Source organism: Microcaecilia unicolor, chromosome 11 (assembly GCF_901765095.1).
Source record: "Microcaecilia unicolor chromosome 11, aMicUni1.1, whole genome shotgun sequence".
NCBI classification, from domain to species: Eukaryota; Metazoa; Chordata; class Amphibia; order Gymnophiona; family Siphonopidae; genus Microcaecilia; species Microcaecilia unicolor.
In genome coordinates, this window is record NC_044041.1 from 78950762 (window position 1) to 78968811 (window position 18050).

The 18050-nt window shown below is 44.0% G+C and overlaps 1 protein-coding gene across 3 annotated transcripts in view; it reads left to right on the plus strand.

Moving 5' to 3' along the window:
* ATP8B3 (ATPase phospholipid transporting 8B3) overlaps nucleotides 1-18050 on the plus strand; it is a 153412-nt gene that overhangs the window by 10715 nt on the left and 124647 nt on the right. The gene's annotated exons all lie outside the window — the stretch shown is intronic.

Sequence of the window (18050 nt, forward strand, 5' to 3'; positions counted from 1 at the left end):
TCAATTCTCTTTATTGTCATCAGTACAATACATGCTCATAAACCACACAATCTGATACAATCCATCAACATTTTAAACAACATGGCAATCATCACAAAAGTATATTCAAATACCATCCAGGAAGCATAATTGCACTAACATTTTCTTATGCTGCTTATCCTAGAAATACTGTCAAAATAATAGTAGGCTTTCTACTTTCAAAGTCTAAATAAACGCAAGAAAAAAACTTTAAAGTAGAAAAAAGTGCACCCAAATCTACTTGTATGGATGTCAGGGAAGTCTCATACAGTCACATTAGGCTGCACATATAAGCATGTTTTTTATGCCTAATTTCAGTGACGACTTTTAATCATTGACAACCCCCTACCATCCTCGATTTTTATCTCTATTTTTGTCTGCTGGTATAAAAAAATACTTAATTTGTAAATAATTGGGTAACACCCGTGAATTCAGTGGAAGATTTCTACTTATCCCAAAAATATTTTGTGGTCCAAAACTTCAACACTTATCTGGATATATATTTTGTGGAGCGTCCAGGAGCCTATAGTGTCCCGACAGGGACGCTCCACAAAATATATATCCAGATAAGTGTTGAAGTTTTGGGCCACAAAATATTTTTGGGATAAGTAGAAATCTTCCACTGAATTCACGGGTGTTACCCAATTATTTACAAATTAAGTATTTTTTTATACCAGCAGACAAAAATAGAGATAAAAATCGAGAATGGTAGGGGGTTGTCAATTGTCTCCTCCCAATGTTTCAATGTTTGTGCTCCATTGTTACACTCCCAAGGACACTCCAATTGTTTCGCATAATTATACAAAATGTAATCCATAACCAATCTGTAACAAATTGTATTTCCAAGATTTAACTCATATTGTAAGCCACACTGAACCCGCAAAAAGGTGGGAAAATGTGGGATACAAATACAATAAATAAAAATAAATAAATAAATGTCGTCACTGAAATTAGGCATAAAAAACATGCTTATATGTGCAGCCTAATGTGACTGTATCTTCCCTGACATCCATACAAGTAGATTTGGGTGCACTTTTTTCTACTTTAAGTTTTTTTGTTGCATTTATCCTAGAAATAAGCAGTGGATTGTCCCCGTCCATTTTAATAAAGGCATATGGACTTTTCTTTTAGGAAGCTATCCAAACCTTTTAAAAACCCCACTAAGCTAACTGCTTTTACTACATTCTCTGGCAATGAATTCCAGAGTTTAATTACACATTGAACGAAGAAATACTTTCTCTGATTCGTTTTAAATTTACTACTTTGTAGCTTCATTGCGTGCCCCCTAGCCCTAGTATTTTTAGAAAGAGTAAACAAGCGATTCATGTCTACCCATTCCACTTCACTCATTATTTTATAGACTTTTATCATATCTCCCCTCGGCCATCTTTTCTCCAAGCTGAAGAGCCCTAGCCGCTTTAGCCTTTCCTCATAGGGAAATCATCTCATTCCTTTTATCATTTTCATCGCACTTCTCTGTACCTTTTCTAATTCCACTGAGCGATACAAAGGCATTATAACGTCCTCATTTTTGTTTTCCATTCCTTTCCTAATAATACCTAACATTCTATTTGCTTTTTTAGCTGCCGCCGCACACTGAGCAGAAGGTTTCAATGTATCATCAACGATCTCGCCTAGATCCGTTTCCTGGTTGGTGACTCCTAACGTGGAACCTTGCATTACCTAGCTATAGTTCGGGTTTCTCTTTCCCACATGCATCACTTTGCACTTGCTCACATTAAACATCATCTGCCATTTGGATACCCAGTCTCCAAGTCTTGTGAGATCCTCTTGTAATTTTTCAAAATCCTCTTGTGATTTAACAATTTTTAATAACTTTGTGTCGTCAGCAAATTTAATTACCTCACTAGTTACTCCCATCTCTAGATCATTTATAAATATGTTAAAAAGCAGTGGTCCCAGCCCAGACCCCTGGAGAACCCCACTATCTACCCTTCTCCATTGAGAATACTGACCATTTAACCCAACTCTCTGTTTTCTATCTTTTAAGTAGTTTTAAATCCACAATAGAACACTACCTCCTATTAGGGTTACCATATTTGGTCCTCCCTAAAAGAGGACACGTGCCCCCGCCACACCCTGCCCCGCCCCCTTTCACACTCACCCTGCCCCCTGTCACAAGCGGGCAGGCTGACAAAACCCGCCCGGTTGCCCGGCCATGTCCTCAAAAAGAGGACATGTCCGGGTAAAACCGAACATATGGTAACCCTACCTCCTGTCCCTTGGGTTACCATATATCCAGTTTTATCTGGACATGTCATCTTTTTGAGGACACTGCTAGGCATCCGGGCAGATTTTTCCAGCCGACTCATTTGTTCGGTTTGCAGATGAACGGGCAGACTGGCGGGCGGACCAGCAGGCGGGCTTCAGGGTGTCCTATCATCCCTCTCTCCTTTAACTTATTATCATGCCCTGGTGGTCTAGTGGCCTTTTCGGGGCCTCTTTCCTGCCTGGTGTAGCTGCAGGCCTGTCTTGCTGCCTGTGCCACTTCAAAATGGCTGCCGAGAGTTGAAGCAGAGGCCTCATGAGACTTCTGTAGAATTCTTGCAAGGTCACTGCTTGAACTCTTGGCAGCTATTTTGAAGCGGCGCTGGGAGCAAGACAGGTCTGCAGCCGTGCTGGGCAGGAAAAAGGGGGCTCTTTCCTACCCCGAAGAGGCCATTAGACCAGGGCACTACAATAAGGTATTGAAGGGGAGAGGATGGATTTGGGTGGAGTGAGGCTGGAAAAAAGATTGGGGAGGCTGGAGGGGATATATATGGGGGGAGAGAGAGGGAATCTGGCTTTCTTGGGGTGGGGTGGGGTGTGACGGGGGTGGAGTGGGGTGTGATAGGGGGGCATGGTGGGGTGTGACTGGGGTGGGGCAGGGTGACATTTTGTGTCCCCTTTTTTCACAGGGCAATTATGGTAACCCTACCTATCCCATGACTCTCCAATTTCCTCTGGAGTCTTTGATGAGGTACTTTGTCAAATACCTTTTGAAAATCCAGATTTTGATAGACAAAAAGGAAGTGTAGCTGTGTAGCTGGGGGAAGTGGCAGTTGGGCCAGGGCATGAGCAACCAAAGAAGAGGAGCTGGATTAGGGGCAGAGAAACCAAGTCACCCAGTTCCAAGAGGGCGAATTTTTGTCCATTCTAGTTTGTGACTTACAACCTGAAGCAGTATGCTATTTATAGTCCCCGATTCCACCCACTAAAATCAACCCTGCAGGTCCCACAGTACATCAGGGAGGTCTGGTCAGAAATCCAGGATTGGCCTAAAATCTCCCTCTTGGAGTTGAGCAACTTCGAAGTTCTGGTAGAGTGACTGTTCTTCTCACCCCTTCCCTACTCTTCCCTGCAAGGTGCCTGGAAGGGAGCGGCAAAAGCAGAACACCCTGTTCTGGGTCTGAAAAGAAGTGGTAGAACTAGTTCCAGGCTGTTCCCCCAGAAGTTAAACCCTGGCTTTAAGATCACATTGCATGCTCAATTTTTTTGTTGCTGCTTCCCACCTCTCTCCTCTCTGCAACAAATATATTTCTCTCTCTCTTCCACCATTTTTTCCACTGTGAGGGGATAGATTACGTTTCCTTAAATTGCAGAACTTTCATTCCAAAGGTTGAACGTGTAGATAATTTTATTCTGAAACACACTTCTAATTGTGCAGTTCTTTAATCTACAGATTAAATTTCACAGGTGGTGCCAAAATGGTGGCCACATGCTATCTAAGTTTTAAGAGCATTTTGGCATTTTGGGCTTTCTCAGATGTTCAGTAATAATGGCAAAGGTGATTTTACTAGAGTTGCGGGGAATGTCGGGCACTGACCTTGTCAGCTTGGAGACCACATATGTGCTACTTTCCCTGGAGTGGCAAGATGTGAAGGATATTTCATCGGCTAAAGGGAAACGCTTTCAACACTGCTGGGAACCTTTTTGGTCCACTTTACGCCCCGTAGCCTGTAGTCACCTCCTGAACTGAGCTAATTGGACGTGGATTCACCTCTACTCTGTGATGCTTTGTGTTGGGGGGTGGGAAGAAAGATAGGTTGTGCTACACAGAGAGGTTACTTGTTGAGTTGCTGATATCATGTGTCATTATCATTATCATTGTCGGTAACTGTTTTTGAAACTCAATAAAAAGGATTTATATAAAAGAGCGTTTTGACATTTGAATCATGCCAAGGAAACAGCGCATAATCCAGGACTACAGTGGCTGAAAGTTAACCAGCTACTTTGAATACTCCTAGATAAAGATTACTTATTTTAGTTATTTATTTATTTGTTACATTTGTATCCCACATTTTCCCACCTATTTGTAGGCTCAATGTGGCTTACATAGTACCGGAGAGGCCTTTGTAGGCTCCGGTGTGAACAAATACAGGGTGATGTGGTAAGATCAAGTTCATGTGGCACAGCCACATTAGGGAATCGGAGAACGGAAGAGTTGTGTTATGTCCATTACGTGCTTTAGTTTGGTTGTGTTGCAGAGATTAGGCATTTACCTTGGATCGGTAGGGTATGCCTTTTTAAACAGGTTGGTTTTTAGTGATTTCCGGAAGTTTAGGTGGTCGTACGTCGTTTTCAAGGCTTTTGGTAATACGTTCCACAGTTGTGTGCTTATGTAGGAAAAACTAGATGTGTAAGTTGTTTTGTATTTAAGTCCTTTGCAGCTTGGGTAGTGCAGATTTAGATAAGATCGTGTTAATTCGGATGTATTTCTAATTGGTAAGTCGATCAAATCTGTCATGTAACTCAGAGCTTCTTTGTAGATGATTTTGTGAACCAGGGTGCAGATTTTGAAGGTGATGCGTTCTTTGATTGGGAGCCAGTGTAGTTTTTCGTGGAGGGGTTTTGCGCTTTCAAATCGCGTTTTACCAAATACAAGCCTAGCTGCCGTGTTTTGAGCGGTCTGAAGTTTCTTTAAGGTTTTTCTTTACATCCCGCATAAATTCCATTGCAGTAATCTAAGTGGCTTAGTACCATTGATTGTATCACGTTGCAAAATGTTTCCCTCGGGAAGAATTGCTTCAAGCGTTTGAGTTTCCACATTGAGTGGAACATTTTCTTTGTTGTGGATGCCACTTGGCTCTCTAGTGTTCAGTTATGGTCCATTGTAACGTCGAGGATTTTCAAGCTGTCTGAGATAGGAAGGGTGTGATTTGGGGTGTTGATACTTGTGGGGATGTCTGTGCTGTGTTGGGATGAGAGGATGAGACAATGAGTTTTTTCTTTATTGAGTTTTAGTTGAAATGCATTTGCCCATGAATCCATGATGTTCAGGCTGAGCTTGATTTCGTTGGTGATTTCTGTCAGTTTGGTTTTGTAAGGAATGTATATTGTGACATCGTTTGCATATATTAAAGGGTTATGGCCATGGTTGGATAAGGACTTGGCAAGTGGGGTCATCATTAAGTTGAATAGGATTGGTGATAGCGGTGATCCTTGTGGTACTCCACAGTCTGCTTTCCATGGTAATGATATGTTGAATTTGATTTTACTTGATATGTTCTTGTGGTTAGGAAGCCCTTGATCCAGTTAAGTATGTTTCCACCAATCCAGAACCTATCTAGTAATCTTATTAATATATTATGGTTTACTATGTCGAATGCACTAGACATGTCAAATTGGAGGAGAAGGATGTTTTTGCCTGTTGCTATTTTCTGCTTGAATTTGGCTAGAAGAATGAGTAATACTGTTTCCGTGCTGTGGAGGGGGAGAAAGCCTGACTGTGATTCGTGTAATATTGAGAATTTGTTTATGTAATCTGTAAGTTGTTTGGTTACCATGCTTTCCATCAGTTTGAACAGCAACGGGATAGATGCTACTGGATGGTAGTTAGTGATTTCGTTTGTTTTTTTCTGGGTGTCTTTTGGTATTGGGGTGAGTAGGATGTTGCCATTTTCCTTAGAGAAGAGGCCTTGCTGAAGCATGTAATTTAGGTGGAATGTGAGGTCTGCTATAAAGCGGTCAGGGGCATATTTCATTAGGTAGCTGGGACAGGTATCTAGTTTACAGTGAGTGTTGGAAAACCTACTAATCGCCTGGGTAACTGTTTCGACGGTAAGGAGGATAAAGTTTAACCAGGTCCGATCTGCCGGGTATTCTCCAATGGTTGGGTCCAATTCATTAAGGAAGTTTTCAATGTCGGTGTTGTTCTGAGGTAGTGTTGTGGATTCTGATTGAGGCAATTTCAAGTTGAGGTGTTATGGACTCGGCAGTGGTTTTGGTGGTAAAGTGGGACCGACAGATTAGTGCTGTGCCTCTGCCTCTCTTTTCTTTTCTGGTCCAGTGTGTGATTTTGTATCCTGGAGGGCACAGTTCTAGGATTATAGGGTCCTTTTGGTCATGGATCCAAGTTTCAGTGAGGAAGAGTAGGTCAAGGTTTTCTGACATGATCCAGTCTGTTAGTATTGCTGTTTTATTTACAGATCTGGCGTTGACATAGCCTACTTGGATTGTTTGAAATGGGTCTTCTGTATTTGGTGTTAAGTAGACTTTTGTTAGTTGTCGTTTCTTTGTTGAGGTGAGTTTGTTTGGGCCCTTCTTTCCCTTCTGTTGTGGTTGTTCACATATAAGTGTTCTTCCTTTGTTTAGGTTGTTAACAGTTTGGTGAGGTGTGGTGTATTTGATCAATCTATGATGATTGTGTAGTATGGGTATGATGCTGTTTTCTGCAAGTGGGGTGGTTAGTGTTAAGTGGATCAGTGTTAGAGAGTAGATTATTAGGAGTAGTTTGAGGGTATTCATTATGGTATATATTTCCTGTGGTTACTATTAAGACCGTGTTGCCCCAATCTGCTTTCCTCACAAGCCTACCTTCTCCGGTTGGTCAAATGCAGTGCAAAAGGCTCCTTCTCAGGCACGCCCATCCTGCTGAAGGTGTCTTCAGTTCATTAGCAATTATTCAGTTTTTACTTTGGCTTTTACTGTAAGGCCTTTCAAGCCTTGTCAGTTGTAAAGTCTCAATGTCTTGAAATATAATAGGCACTTTACTCACGAGCTGGTGATCGGACGCGTTGCCCAGGGCACAGAGACTCCGCAACCCTGGGAACTGTGTTTATGTTGGAGGTAGACACCAGAGGGGGAGACAGCAGCCCCTTGGAGCCTGTCTCTGGGGCCTCTGCCGCGTTGCCCCTTCTCTTGTCGCTGCTGGTGCGCGCTGGTCTTGGTGCTGTCAACTGAGCCCTCGGCGGCCTCAGTGGTTCCCTCCGAGAGCGGCCTCATGCCTTCATAACTCCCATGCTCCTGGGGCAGATCCACCGGACAGTGCTCCCCTTTCCTGCTGCCATCTGAGGAATTGGCAGGCGGGCGGGCAAGGAGGCAGAGCCGGGCGCACGACCGCTTCCACACAGCCTGTACGGTCCCTCATAGGAGAGGCTTGATCGTCTCTCCCTGCTCTGGGTGGGTAGGTAGGTGAGGAGGCAGAGTTGGGCGCGCGGTCATTGTCCTGCGAGCCTCATGCAGTCCCCCGTGGGGAGAGGTTCGGATGCCTCTCCCTGCTCCGAGGACGACAGCAGTGCCATTTGCTGGACCCGCAAGGGCTCCCCGAGCGCCGTCTGCTGCCTCATGCGGTCCCCCATGGGGGCAATTCAGACTGGTGCCCAATTAACTCAGCACAAGTTAGGGCAGCTGTTTTGCTTAACTTTATGCAATTGCTTAGATGTAGGGTTACCATATGTCCGGATTTACCCGGACATGTCCTCTTTTTGAGGACATGTCCGGGCGTCCGGATGGATTTGGCCAGCCTGCCCGTTTGTCCGGATTTCTGGACAAATGGGCTGGCTGGCGGGGGCGGGACTCCCCTCCCCTTACTCTACTATCCCTGGTGGTCTAGAGGTACCTCTTCGTCTTCGGGGCAGGAAAGAGCCCCCTCTTTCCTGCCCGGAGCGCTGCTGCTAGCTGCGCTGCATACTGTGAGTCCGGCTCTCAGCATTTCAAAATGGCCACCGAGAGTTGAAGCAGCCTCGCGAGACTTCAACTCTCAGCGGCCATTTTGAAACGCCGAGAGCTGGACTCACCACAGGATGCAGGGCAGCTGGCAGTAGCGCTCCGGGCAGGAAAGAGGGGGCTCTTTTCTGCCTCAAAGAGGTACCTCTAGACCACCAGGGATAGTAGAGTAAGGGGAGGGGACGTGACGGAGGGGAGTGGAGATGACAGGGGGGAGGCAAGGTGATTGGGGGAGGAGGGGAATATGTGTCAGGGGCGGGGTGAGGGCGTGAAAGGGGTGGGGCAGGGGCGTAGAAGGGGCGGGGTAGGGGATGTGAACGGGGCGGGGCAAGTGTCCTCTTTTTATGAGGACAAAAAATGGTAACCCTACTTAGATGGTAAGTGCAGGTTTGGAATTACTGCAGGCAGTGGAGATGGGAAGAGGAGATTATCTGAGAGGTTCAAGAATTTGTAAGACAAAGAGGCGTCATTGACCATAACCATACCTTGGAATGTAGCCAGGAGAAATGCTTGGTAATTTGGTTTTTAAAGTCCAGTATATAATATTTAACAGGCACTTCTGTTCATCAAAGACATGCAGTAGATGGATGTGTTTCACTCCTGTGAAATTATTTGGAAGTTTTAATGCTGAGGAAGCTTCAGCAAGATAACAGAGCTTTAGAGGTAGTATAAGTTATAGATATGAACATTAACTCAAAAGTTGCAGTGTGATTTTAGTTAGCAGTTTCTTATCCTGGTGTCCTTTGTTGCAATTGATGCAGATCTCTGGAGGTCTTTTTTATCCAGTTAACTTTATATTCACCAAATTTAACTGGAGATCTTTAGGCACGGAGCATTGAATATCGGTGCTATCCAGTTTATACATAACCACGCCCTGGTGCTCTCAACCAGTTAACTTTTGGCTACACATCAATTTGTCTGACCAAAGGTCGACAGCGCCTAACATTGAAAAATGGCAGTTTATTCAGTTAGTTCCCAGGGTTCATCAGATAGAGCATTTGACCATCATTGTGAATGATGGCAAAGGAAGACAAATGCTCCATCTAGTCTGCCCAGTTGAGATTGAATCTCTTGGTTAGAAGCACATATGACTGTCACAGGGAGAATAGGGAGTCAGCCAGTGACTTGGTTTTTAGTGAAGGCTGAAGCACAGAATGGGGGAGGGGAAAACTGTGGCTTCCACAGATTTTCTCTCTTCCTTTAGCCTCTCCTCCCCCCACCCAGGAAATAGACTCCTACAGTCTGCTTTCCTCAAGCTCACTTACTTGCGCTCTCTTCTTATTGTCTCCCCCACAACAAATGCTCTCTTAGGCTCTCCTCTCTGTGTCCCCTTCCTTGTCACTGCAAGAGATGGAGAAAATGTTTTCTCACCTCTGACTGCTGATTGGCTCATTCTGCAGGACCAGTACCAGATGGAAAATTAGCTGCCTGTTTTGATCACTGTCCTACTGCTTGTCCCATTCTCATCTCAGCTTAAACTGTCAGTGCTGGGGCCTGCTGGAATCAAAAGGGAATACAGCAGGATTTAAGGTAGTCTGGAATCCTGAAAATCCGGCATTCACTCATGGATTTAAAGGATTCCTATGAACATCCGTTATATCCAGTCAATCTGTTTTTTTTTTTTTTAACCTTGTTCTGTCAGTACTGCATGATCCCGGTCCTACCCTGAGTTTTGGAAAAGCTTAGGCTCCCCAAACATCTTGTACTAGATTCGTATAGAGGGGAGACTTTTTCCTGCGCATATGAGGCAAAATGAGGAGAAAACCGACATGGGGTTTCAAAATGAAATCCCTGCACTGATTCCCAGCAACCTTCCATGGCCCACCTCTAATACTGCCTATTTCCCCTGTGGATGTGGGAGAGCAATTTATGGAGAGTGGAGGGGGTTGAAGATAAATGCATTTACACATGGAAATCCCTTTGTAAAGGGCCCCCTAAGGGGAGAATTTTGTAATTATGTGGGCACAGCTAGCATACACAAATTTTTTGGTTTCGTTTTTGCATATATTTACACATACTTTCAAAAGTATATGCATACATACAAAGCTCAGGGGATGGCCTGTACTCAGATTGGGTAAAATTACGCATATGCAGGCAGTAGGTGCATAAATTTATGCACACATTGGACATACCAGTTTATAAACATTTCAGTTGCACAGGTATATATGCCTATAAGCATCCATGCTAACCAGAGCCCACGTACTTTTGCATGATCTACAGGTAGGCATTCCTGGGGTATAGATTTTGGGATAAACAACAGCAGACTTTGTATGAGCACATTTTATAAAATATGCATGTGCATACATTCAGTATATGTGCATATTTATACCTTCACAGCAGGTGTAAATTTGTGGGAAAGAATTTCGGCACCAATGGTAGTCATTGTATGAGTCAGTTTGAGAATACATAGGTGCTTGTGTTGTCTTTACATGAGGTTTTGAAATGTCTACAAGTTCACTGTTGTAAAATTATTCTTGACCTGTCCACCTTTCTGTTCAGTCACCAGAAAGAATATAACTGATTCCTCCAGGCTCTTCATACTAAGCCTTCTGCTTTATCCTTAATCATCTGGAACATAGCCTCCAGGGTTAACTGGTTAATCTGCAAACAAAGGACAAGGGAAAGCAAATAAAGCTCTTCATTCTTTGTTTTTTTTCAGGCTGGAATGATTAAATAGGAAAGCAAAATTTTTACCTGTAAGAGGGGCTCTCTGTGGGCAACAGGATAAGTCAGCCACATAATGGTGACATCATCCAACAGAGATAAGAACAATTTGCTATCCCATGGTGCCCTGATGATCAATTCCCCGTGCTGTTCAAAATCAGCGCCCTAAAAATAGCGCTGGAACAGCACAGGGAATTAACTCCCCAATGATCAACACTGATAACACACAAATTTATGTGAATTATTAGCGTTGATCATCCTGGGAAAGTGCGGGAGGATTGTGCCTGAGCATGCGTTCTGTGTTATGGCTTCGCTCGGGTGCTTTCAGCTCGATGATCATGGGGTGCAGGTAAATGCGGGCGCTAGTGGACTCTAGCACCTGCATTTACCTTTGATCATCGGGCTGCCGGAGGTCAGAAAACACCTTTTAAATGGTTCCTTCTGAGCATGCATCAGTAGTTCCCTAGCTGCAGCCAGCCCACATCCTGCCACTTCCCCTAGCAAAAGTTGGCAGGGGATGATGGATGGGTTTTCTATGGTTGACCTATCCTGCTCTCCATAGATAACCTCCATTACAGGTAAGTAACCTCACTTTTTCCATGGACAAACAGGATGAGTTAGCTATACAATGGTAACTCCCCAGATCAGGGGTGTAAGGGGTGATTTATAGAGGCACTGGTATGAAGTGAATGTGGATCCCCTTTACACCCCATTTTAGCACTGTGATAGGATGAAACTGTGAGAAAGAGATGACCCAGTAAAGGAGAAATCGAGGTCACTATGCTATGAGAAATACCATATGAACGTTATTTGGTTTGATTGAGCCAAGGTCACCAAGGATCATAAGTACATAAGTATTGCCATACTAGGACAGACTAAAGGTCCATCAAGCCCAGCATCCTGTTTCCAACAGTTACTAATCCAGGTCACAAGTACCTGGCAAGATCCCAAAAAGTACAATACATTTTATGCTGCTTATCCTAGAAATAAGCAGAGGATTTTCCCCAAGTCCATTTTAATAATGGTCTATGGACTTCTCCTTTAGGAAGCCATCCAAACCTTTTTTAAGCCCCGTTAAGCTAACTACTTTTACTACATTCTCTGGCAACGAGTTCCAGAGTTTAATTACACCTTGAGTGAAGAAAGGTTTTCTCCAATTTGTTTTAAATTTACTACTTTGTAGCTTCATTGTGTGCCCCCCAGTCCTAGTATTTTTGGAAAGAGTAAACAAGTAAACAGCCATATTTTCTCCAAGCTGAAGAGCCCTAGCTGCTTTAGCCTTTCCTCATAGAGAAATTGTCCCATCCCCTTTGTCATTTTCAACGCCCTTCTCTGTATCTTTTCTAATTCCACTATATCTTTTTTAAGATGCGGTGACCAGAATTGCATACAATGTTCGAGGTGCGGTCGCACCATGGAGCGATACAAAGGCATTATAATGTCCTCATTTTTGTTTCCCTTTCCTTTCCTAATAATACCTAACCTTCTATTTGCTTTCTTAGCCACCATAGCACACTGAGCAGAGGGTTTCAACATATCATCAACAATGACACCTAGATCCCTTTCCTGGTTGATGACTCCTAATGTGGAACCTTATATTATGTAGCTATCATTCGGGTTTCCCTTTCCCACATGCATCAGTTTGTACTTGCTCACATTAGACGTCATCTGCCATTTAGATGCTGAGTCTCCCAGTCTCGTATGGTCCTCTTGTAATTTTTCACAATCCTCTTGCGATTTAACAACTTTGAATAACTTTGTGTCGTAAGCAAATTTAATTACCTCACTGGTTACTCCCATCTCTAGATCATTTATAAATATGTTAAAAAGCAGTGGTCCCAGCACAGACCCCTGGGGAACCCCACTATCTACCCATCTCCATTGAGAATACTGACCATTTGTTTTCTATCTTTTAACCAGTTTTTAATCCACAATAGGACACTACCTCCTATCCCATGATTCTTCAATTTTGGAGTCTTTCATGAGGTACTTTGTCAAATGCCTTTTGAAAATCCATATACACAATATCAACTGACTCACCTTTCTTCACATTTGTTCACCCTTTCAAAGAAATGTAATAGATTGGTGAGGCAAGATTTCTATTCACTAAATCCATGTTGACTTTGTCTCATTAATCCACGCTATTGAATACGCTTGGTATGATAAGAGATTGGCATGAAAACTAGAAATGAGAGCATTAACTTAGGCAATCAGTGCATGAAACAACATCAAAATGAAAAACATGGGCAATGCCAAGTGTATGGACAGTGGAAAACATGATTCTTAGAAGGCCACCGAAGCGTTGAGTAACTGTCCATATTGTTTATGGGGTCATGTTAGGGGCCTGAGTATCATATAGAGGATTATGAGGTCTGCAGGGGGTGGCTGAGGCAGTAGTGCTTTAATAAGGTATGGATGAAGACCTAAGTGGCTTCCCTGCATATGTCCTCCACTAGAGAAGCCATAGTTATGAGCTGGTGAGCATTGACCTTGTCCATCAGACTTAGTCTTACTTTTCCGTAGCAGAGAGAGATACAGCCTGAGATGAAGAGAGAGAGAGAGAGAGAGAGAGAGAGAGAGAGAGAGAGAGAGAATGTTTGGTTACTGGGGTCTCTTCCTGTTAGGGTCCTAGGAGATGAAGAATTGTGAAGAGGGCTTTGTCTGGTGGATAGGTGCAGTCTAGGGTGGGTAGGAGTTTTTCCTTTGGGGTAGTGTGCACTGGTTTGTGTGGAAGGCAGAAACGACTTTGGGGTAGGAATCTGGAGTGAGTCCTGAAGATGATAAAGTTGTATAGTGAGGGTAGGATATGAGAGCTTACAGTTCACTGATACATTTGACATTCATGATGGTGACAAGGGACAAGTTATTCTTAATGAGGGTGGTCTCCAGAGGCTTAGATGGTGGTAGCATGACTGAAGGAGGATAATGTTGAGGTCCCAGCCTGGTGGAGGCTGATGGACTGGTAGGTGCAGATTCCGGAGTCCTCTCATGAATCTTGTCATTTGTGGCCTCAGGAGCCAGGTGAAAGGGGGCCAGAGGTATCTTTTCAATATATAGGCTGAGAGGGCCAATATCCTCAGATTAGGGTGGAGCATGGTTTCACTATCTTGTGTAATGAGGTCTGGATAGTCTGGCAGCAGGATGAGTGGTAGAATGGAAAGGTGATACGGGAAGGGGAACCATATTTGTCTTGGCCATTGAGGTTGGATGAGGATTATGGTAGCTTTGTCCTGCATCACCTTCACCAGGAGTTTGACTGGGTATGCATAGAGAAGTTGTTGACCCCAGTGTATTGAGAAGTGTCAGAAGCAAGCCTGCACTGGGAAGGCCACTTGGAGCAGAAGCAAGGACATTTTGTGTTGGTCTAGCTGGAGAAGCAGTCTGTTGATGGTGTGCCCTATTTTCAGAGCACATCTTCAGTAATATAGGAATTGAGAGACCACTCGTGAGGGTCCAATTGGTGGCTGAGGTTGTCTGCAAGCAAGTTGTGGTCCCCTGAGAGATATAAGGCTGGAGGTGGTATCCAATGGAGAAGGCAAACTTCCAGATCCTGTAGGTCTGTCTGCAAAAGTTGAAGGAGGCCGTGCCATCTTGCTTGTTGATTTAGAACAGAGACCTTCTTGTTCATTTATATAAGAATAATTTTGTCAGTTATTCAGGGGCAGAATGCTTTGAGGGACTTTCTGATGGCCCTAAGTTTTAGGAAGTTGATGTGGTGCTGGTGTTGAAAGGCAATCAGATACCTTTAGTCCATAGTGTAGGAGATGAGCTCCCTGTCCTTGTTGGGAAACATCTGTTTTGAGGAATAGCTGGTGATGAGGTTGCTGGAATAACCTGCCTCTGGAGAGTTTGTCCCATCCATCCACCATCTGAGTGCTAAATGTATGAAGGAGTTAATGTCAATCTTAAGGAACAGTGGTTGCATGTGCTGGTTCTACCTTTCCCATAGGTACCATTGGAGTGGACACATGTGTAACTTGGTAAAAGGTGCAACATGAACAACTGCAGCCAGGTGGCCCAGGCAGAGGGAGCTAGCTTCCATGAAATGGGCTGAGCTGAGGGCGTCACTGCAATTCATTTTCCTTTTGCATCAGGGAGAAATCCTGCCTCGTTAAATGCCTCCTTTGACTTGGCCATCCTGCTGGGGTTAGTTGTTATTTTTCTTCTTCTTAAGTATTGGTAAAGGGAAAGCAGTAAGCAGGGCAGATAAGGTAAACTGAGGTAGGAAGTGGACTGGTTGCAGGTTGGTAAGGAGCTGCTGAAGCATGCTCAGAAGGAACCTTTTAAAAGTTTTTTTTTCTGAGCTCTGGGAGAGCAAATTCATACCTGGCTCCATCAGATGAATGTTACGATTGTGTGGCTGACTCATTCTGCCTGTCCATGGAGAACAGAACAGCTTGGTGTCTGTTAAAGTCCTGTTCGTGCTGGCTCCATTTCTTCATTATAGTGAGTGAGGACGGGGCTTGGTAAACCCAGTCTCATCCAGCTTCTCAGGATATACAGACTAGTAATGAGCTCATGAATCTTCTTCTGATAACAGCTTGGGCTAGCTGGGCTCTAGCTTTGAGGTGCCAAGCTTCCCGGTTGCTTAGCAGCAGCTGAGTATGCCTTCAATTGAACTTATCATCTTCTTCCACGCCTAGCCTTCTTTTTCCTTGTATATTTCCTTAAAGAAACCCTTCTCCCTCCATTCAGGGGGTTACTTATAGTTTTGCTGGTACCACAGCTTCTAATGAGCTACTACTGAAAAAGGTGTGAGCAAATCCAAAAAAAAAAAAATCCCCAGGCTGTAAGATAAACTTATTCTTCCTCAAATCTGCTTCTGCTTCTGTCACTTACAGGGTAGCGCTCTCTGCTAAGTCCTGGGACAGAGAAATATCCAGAGTACCTGAATGTAACTCACCTTGAGCTTCTACTGAAAAAGGTGTGAGCAAAATCTAAATAAATAAGTAAGGCCACTCTTCTTCCCCAGGCTCTTCCTAGGTACTGCAGCCCTGCTTGCCACACTTTTGGATTCCTCTGTACTCTGGGTCTTCTCGATCTATTCAGTTTTAGTGCATTTAAACTCCTCCCTGCCTGATCCTCACCCCTTGACTCAACAGGGTTGTTCCATCTACTCAAAGGTGGTAGTGCCTCCTGTTGTAAGGTGGCTTAATTGCAATATCAGTGAGGGAGTGCTCTTCACTATACCACCCATTCCCTCTTACAGGTATATAGGAATGCACAAAAAGCAATCCTAACTATTCCCACTTTACTCTGCAGATGCCAGCACTGAATATCATCTGGCACCCACATAATTTCTGGGTATTAGCCAGAAGTGTTCCAATTCCCCCTTCTTTCTTCCCACTCCCCAGAACAGCATAGGTACATAAGTATTGCCACACTGGGACAGACCAAAGGTCCATCAAGCCCAGCATCCTGTTTCCAACAGTGGCCAATCCAGGTCACAAATACCTGGCAAGATCCCAGAAAAGCTCAATACATTTTATGATTCTTATCCCAAAAATAAGCAGTGGATTTTCCCAAGTCAATTTAATAATGGTCTATGGACTTTTCCTTTAGGAAGCCGTCCAGACTGTTAAAAGAATTTTACCAGTACTCACGAACACCACGAGACCAAGTCAGGCTTAAAGCAGTTAAAGCAGCTTTATTACTTGCAAGGAGACAACATCCAGGAGATTAATCCAGCACACAGGAGATAAATCCAACTCACAAGCAGGAGGTTGTTGTCTAACTCTATACGAATTCCCTTGTTATTATATACCTTCTTTCACCGTTAGATCAATTCCTATCCTGTTTGTCCAATTATCTATTCCCTTATACGGTCTATCTGCCCAGTTTCCCATTTACATTTCTCCATGTCTTACCTCATCCTGCACCTGCATCATTACTTTTCATTTTCCCAGTAACCTCCTTTTGGATGAATTTCATGACCCATACAATTAGTACATTCTTGTACTTTTATTTACATGCAGCTGTATCATACTTTCTAAGCATGGATAAACATGGGTTATAAGCTAGCCAAAAGCATGTCTAAGAACAAACTACAGTACTTCTTGTCCAGAAGCTGTATATGTAAAAAATGATTAACCCAATACTTTCCCTACAAAGACCCTTTTTAAACCCGGCTAAGCTAACCGCCTTTACCACATTCTCTGGCAATGAATTCCAGAGTTTAATTACACGTTGAGTGAAGACATTTTTTTTCTCTGATTCGTATTAAATTTATTACTTTTTAGCTTCATCGCATGCCCCCTAGTCCTAGTATTTTTGGAAAGAGTAAACAAACAATTCACGTCTACCCGTTTCACTCCACTCATTATTTTATAGACCTTTATCATATCTCCTCTCAACCATCTCTTCTCCAAGCTGAAGAGCCCTAGACGCTTCAGCCTTTCCTCATAGGGAAGTCGGGCCATCCCCTTTATCATTTTTGTCGCCCTTCTCTGTACCTTTTCTAATTCCGCTATATCTTTTTTGAGATGCGGTGACCAGAATTGAACACAATATTCGATTTGCGGTCGCACCATGGAGCGATACAAAGGCATTACAACATCCTTACTTTTGTTTTCCATTCCTTTCCTAATAATACCTATTTGCTTTCTTAGCCATCGCAGCACACTGAGCAGAGCATTTCAACGCATCATCAACAACGACACCAAGATCCCTTTCATGGTCGATGACTCCTAACATGGAACCTTGCATTACATAGCTATAATTCGGGTTCCTCTTTCCCACATGCATCACTTTGCAGTTGCTCACATTAGTCAGCAGCAACAGACCCCCCTTCCTATCCCCTCTCCCACCCCAAGAATTGCAACAGACCTGCCCTCCATCCTTCCCATCCCCCAGAAAAGAAACAGATCCTCCACTTCTGAATCCCTTCCTACTCCCCCCCTTCCCCACCCACAGAACTGCAACAATCTCCCCTTCCAATCCCCCTCCCTTCCACTCCCTGGAACAGTAATTCACCCTCCCCCTATGGGACTTCCCCACTCTTGTAGGCCTCCCAAGCCTACCTTCTCGATCCCTGGTGGCCTAGTGATAGAAAGGGCAGGAGAGATGCCCACTTGCTTCTGCCCATTGTGATTTCTCATTCAAAATGGCTGCTGCAACCTTGCAGTACTAATGAAGTACCGTGAGACTGCAACTAAAGGTAGCAGCAGCAACCATTTTGAAGGGGAATCTGCAAGAGGCAGGAGCGAGTAGGCATCACTCCAGCCCTTTCTACCACTAGGCTACCAGGGATTGAGAAAGTACTGGGGTTGGGCCTATTGGGGTTGGAGAGGGTCCTTGGTGGGTCACTTGTTTTCTGTGGGTGGATAGGAAGAAGGGATGGGGATTGGAAGGAGGGATTCTCTGTATTTCCAGGAGGTGAGAGAGGAATCAGAAAGGAGTGGGTCTGTTGCTACTCTGAGGGG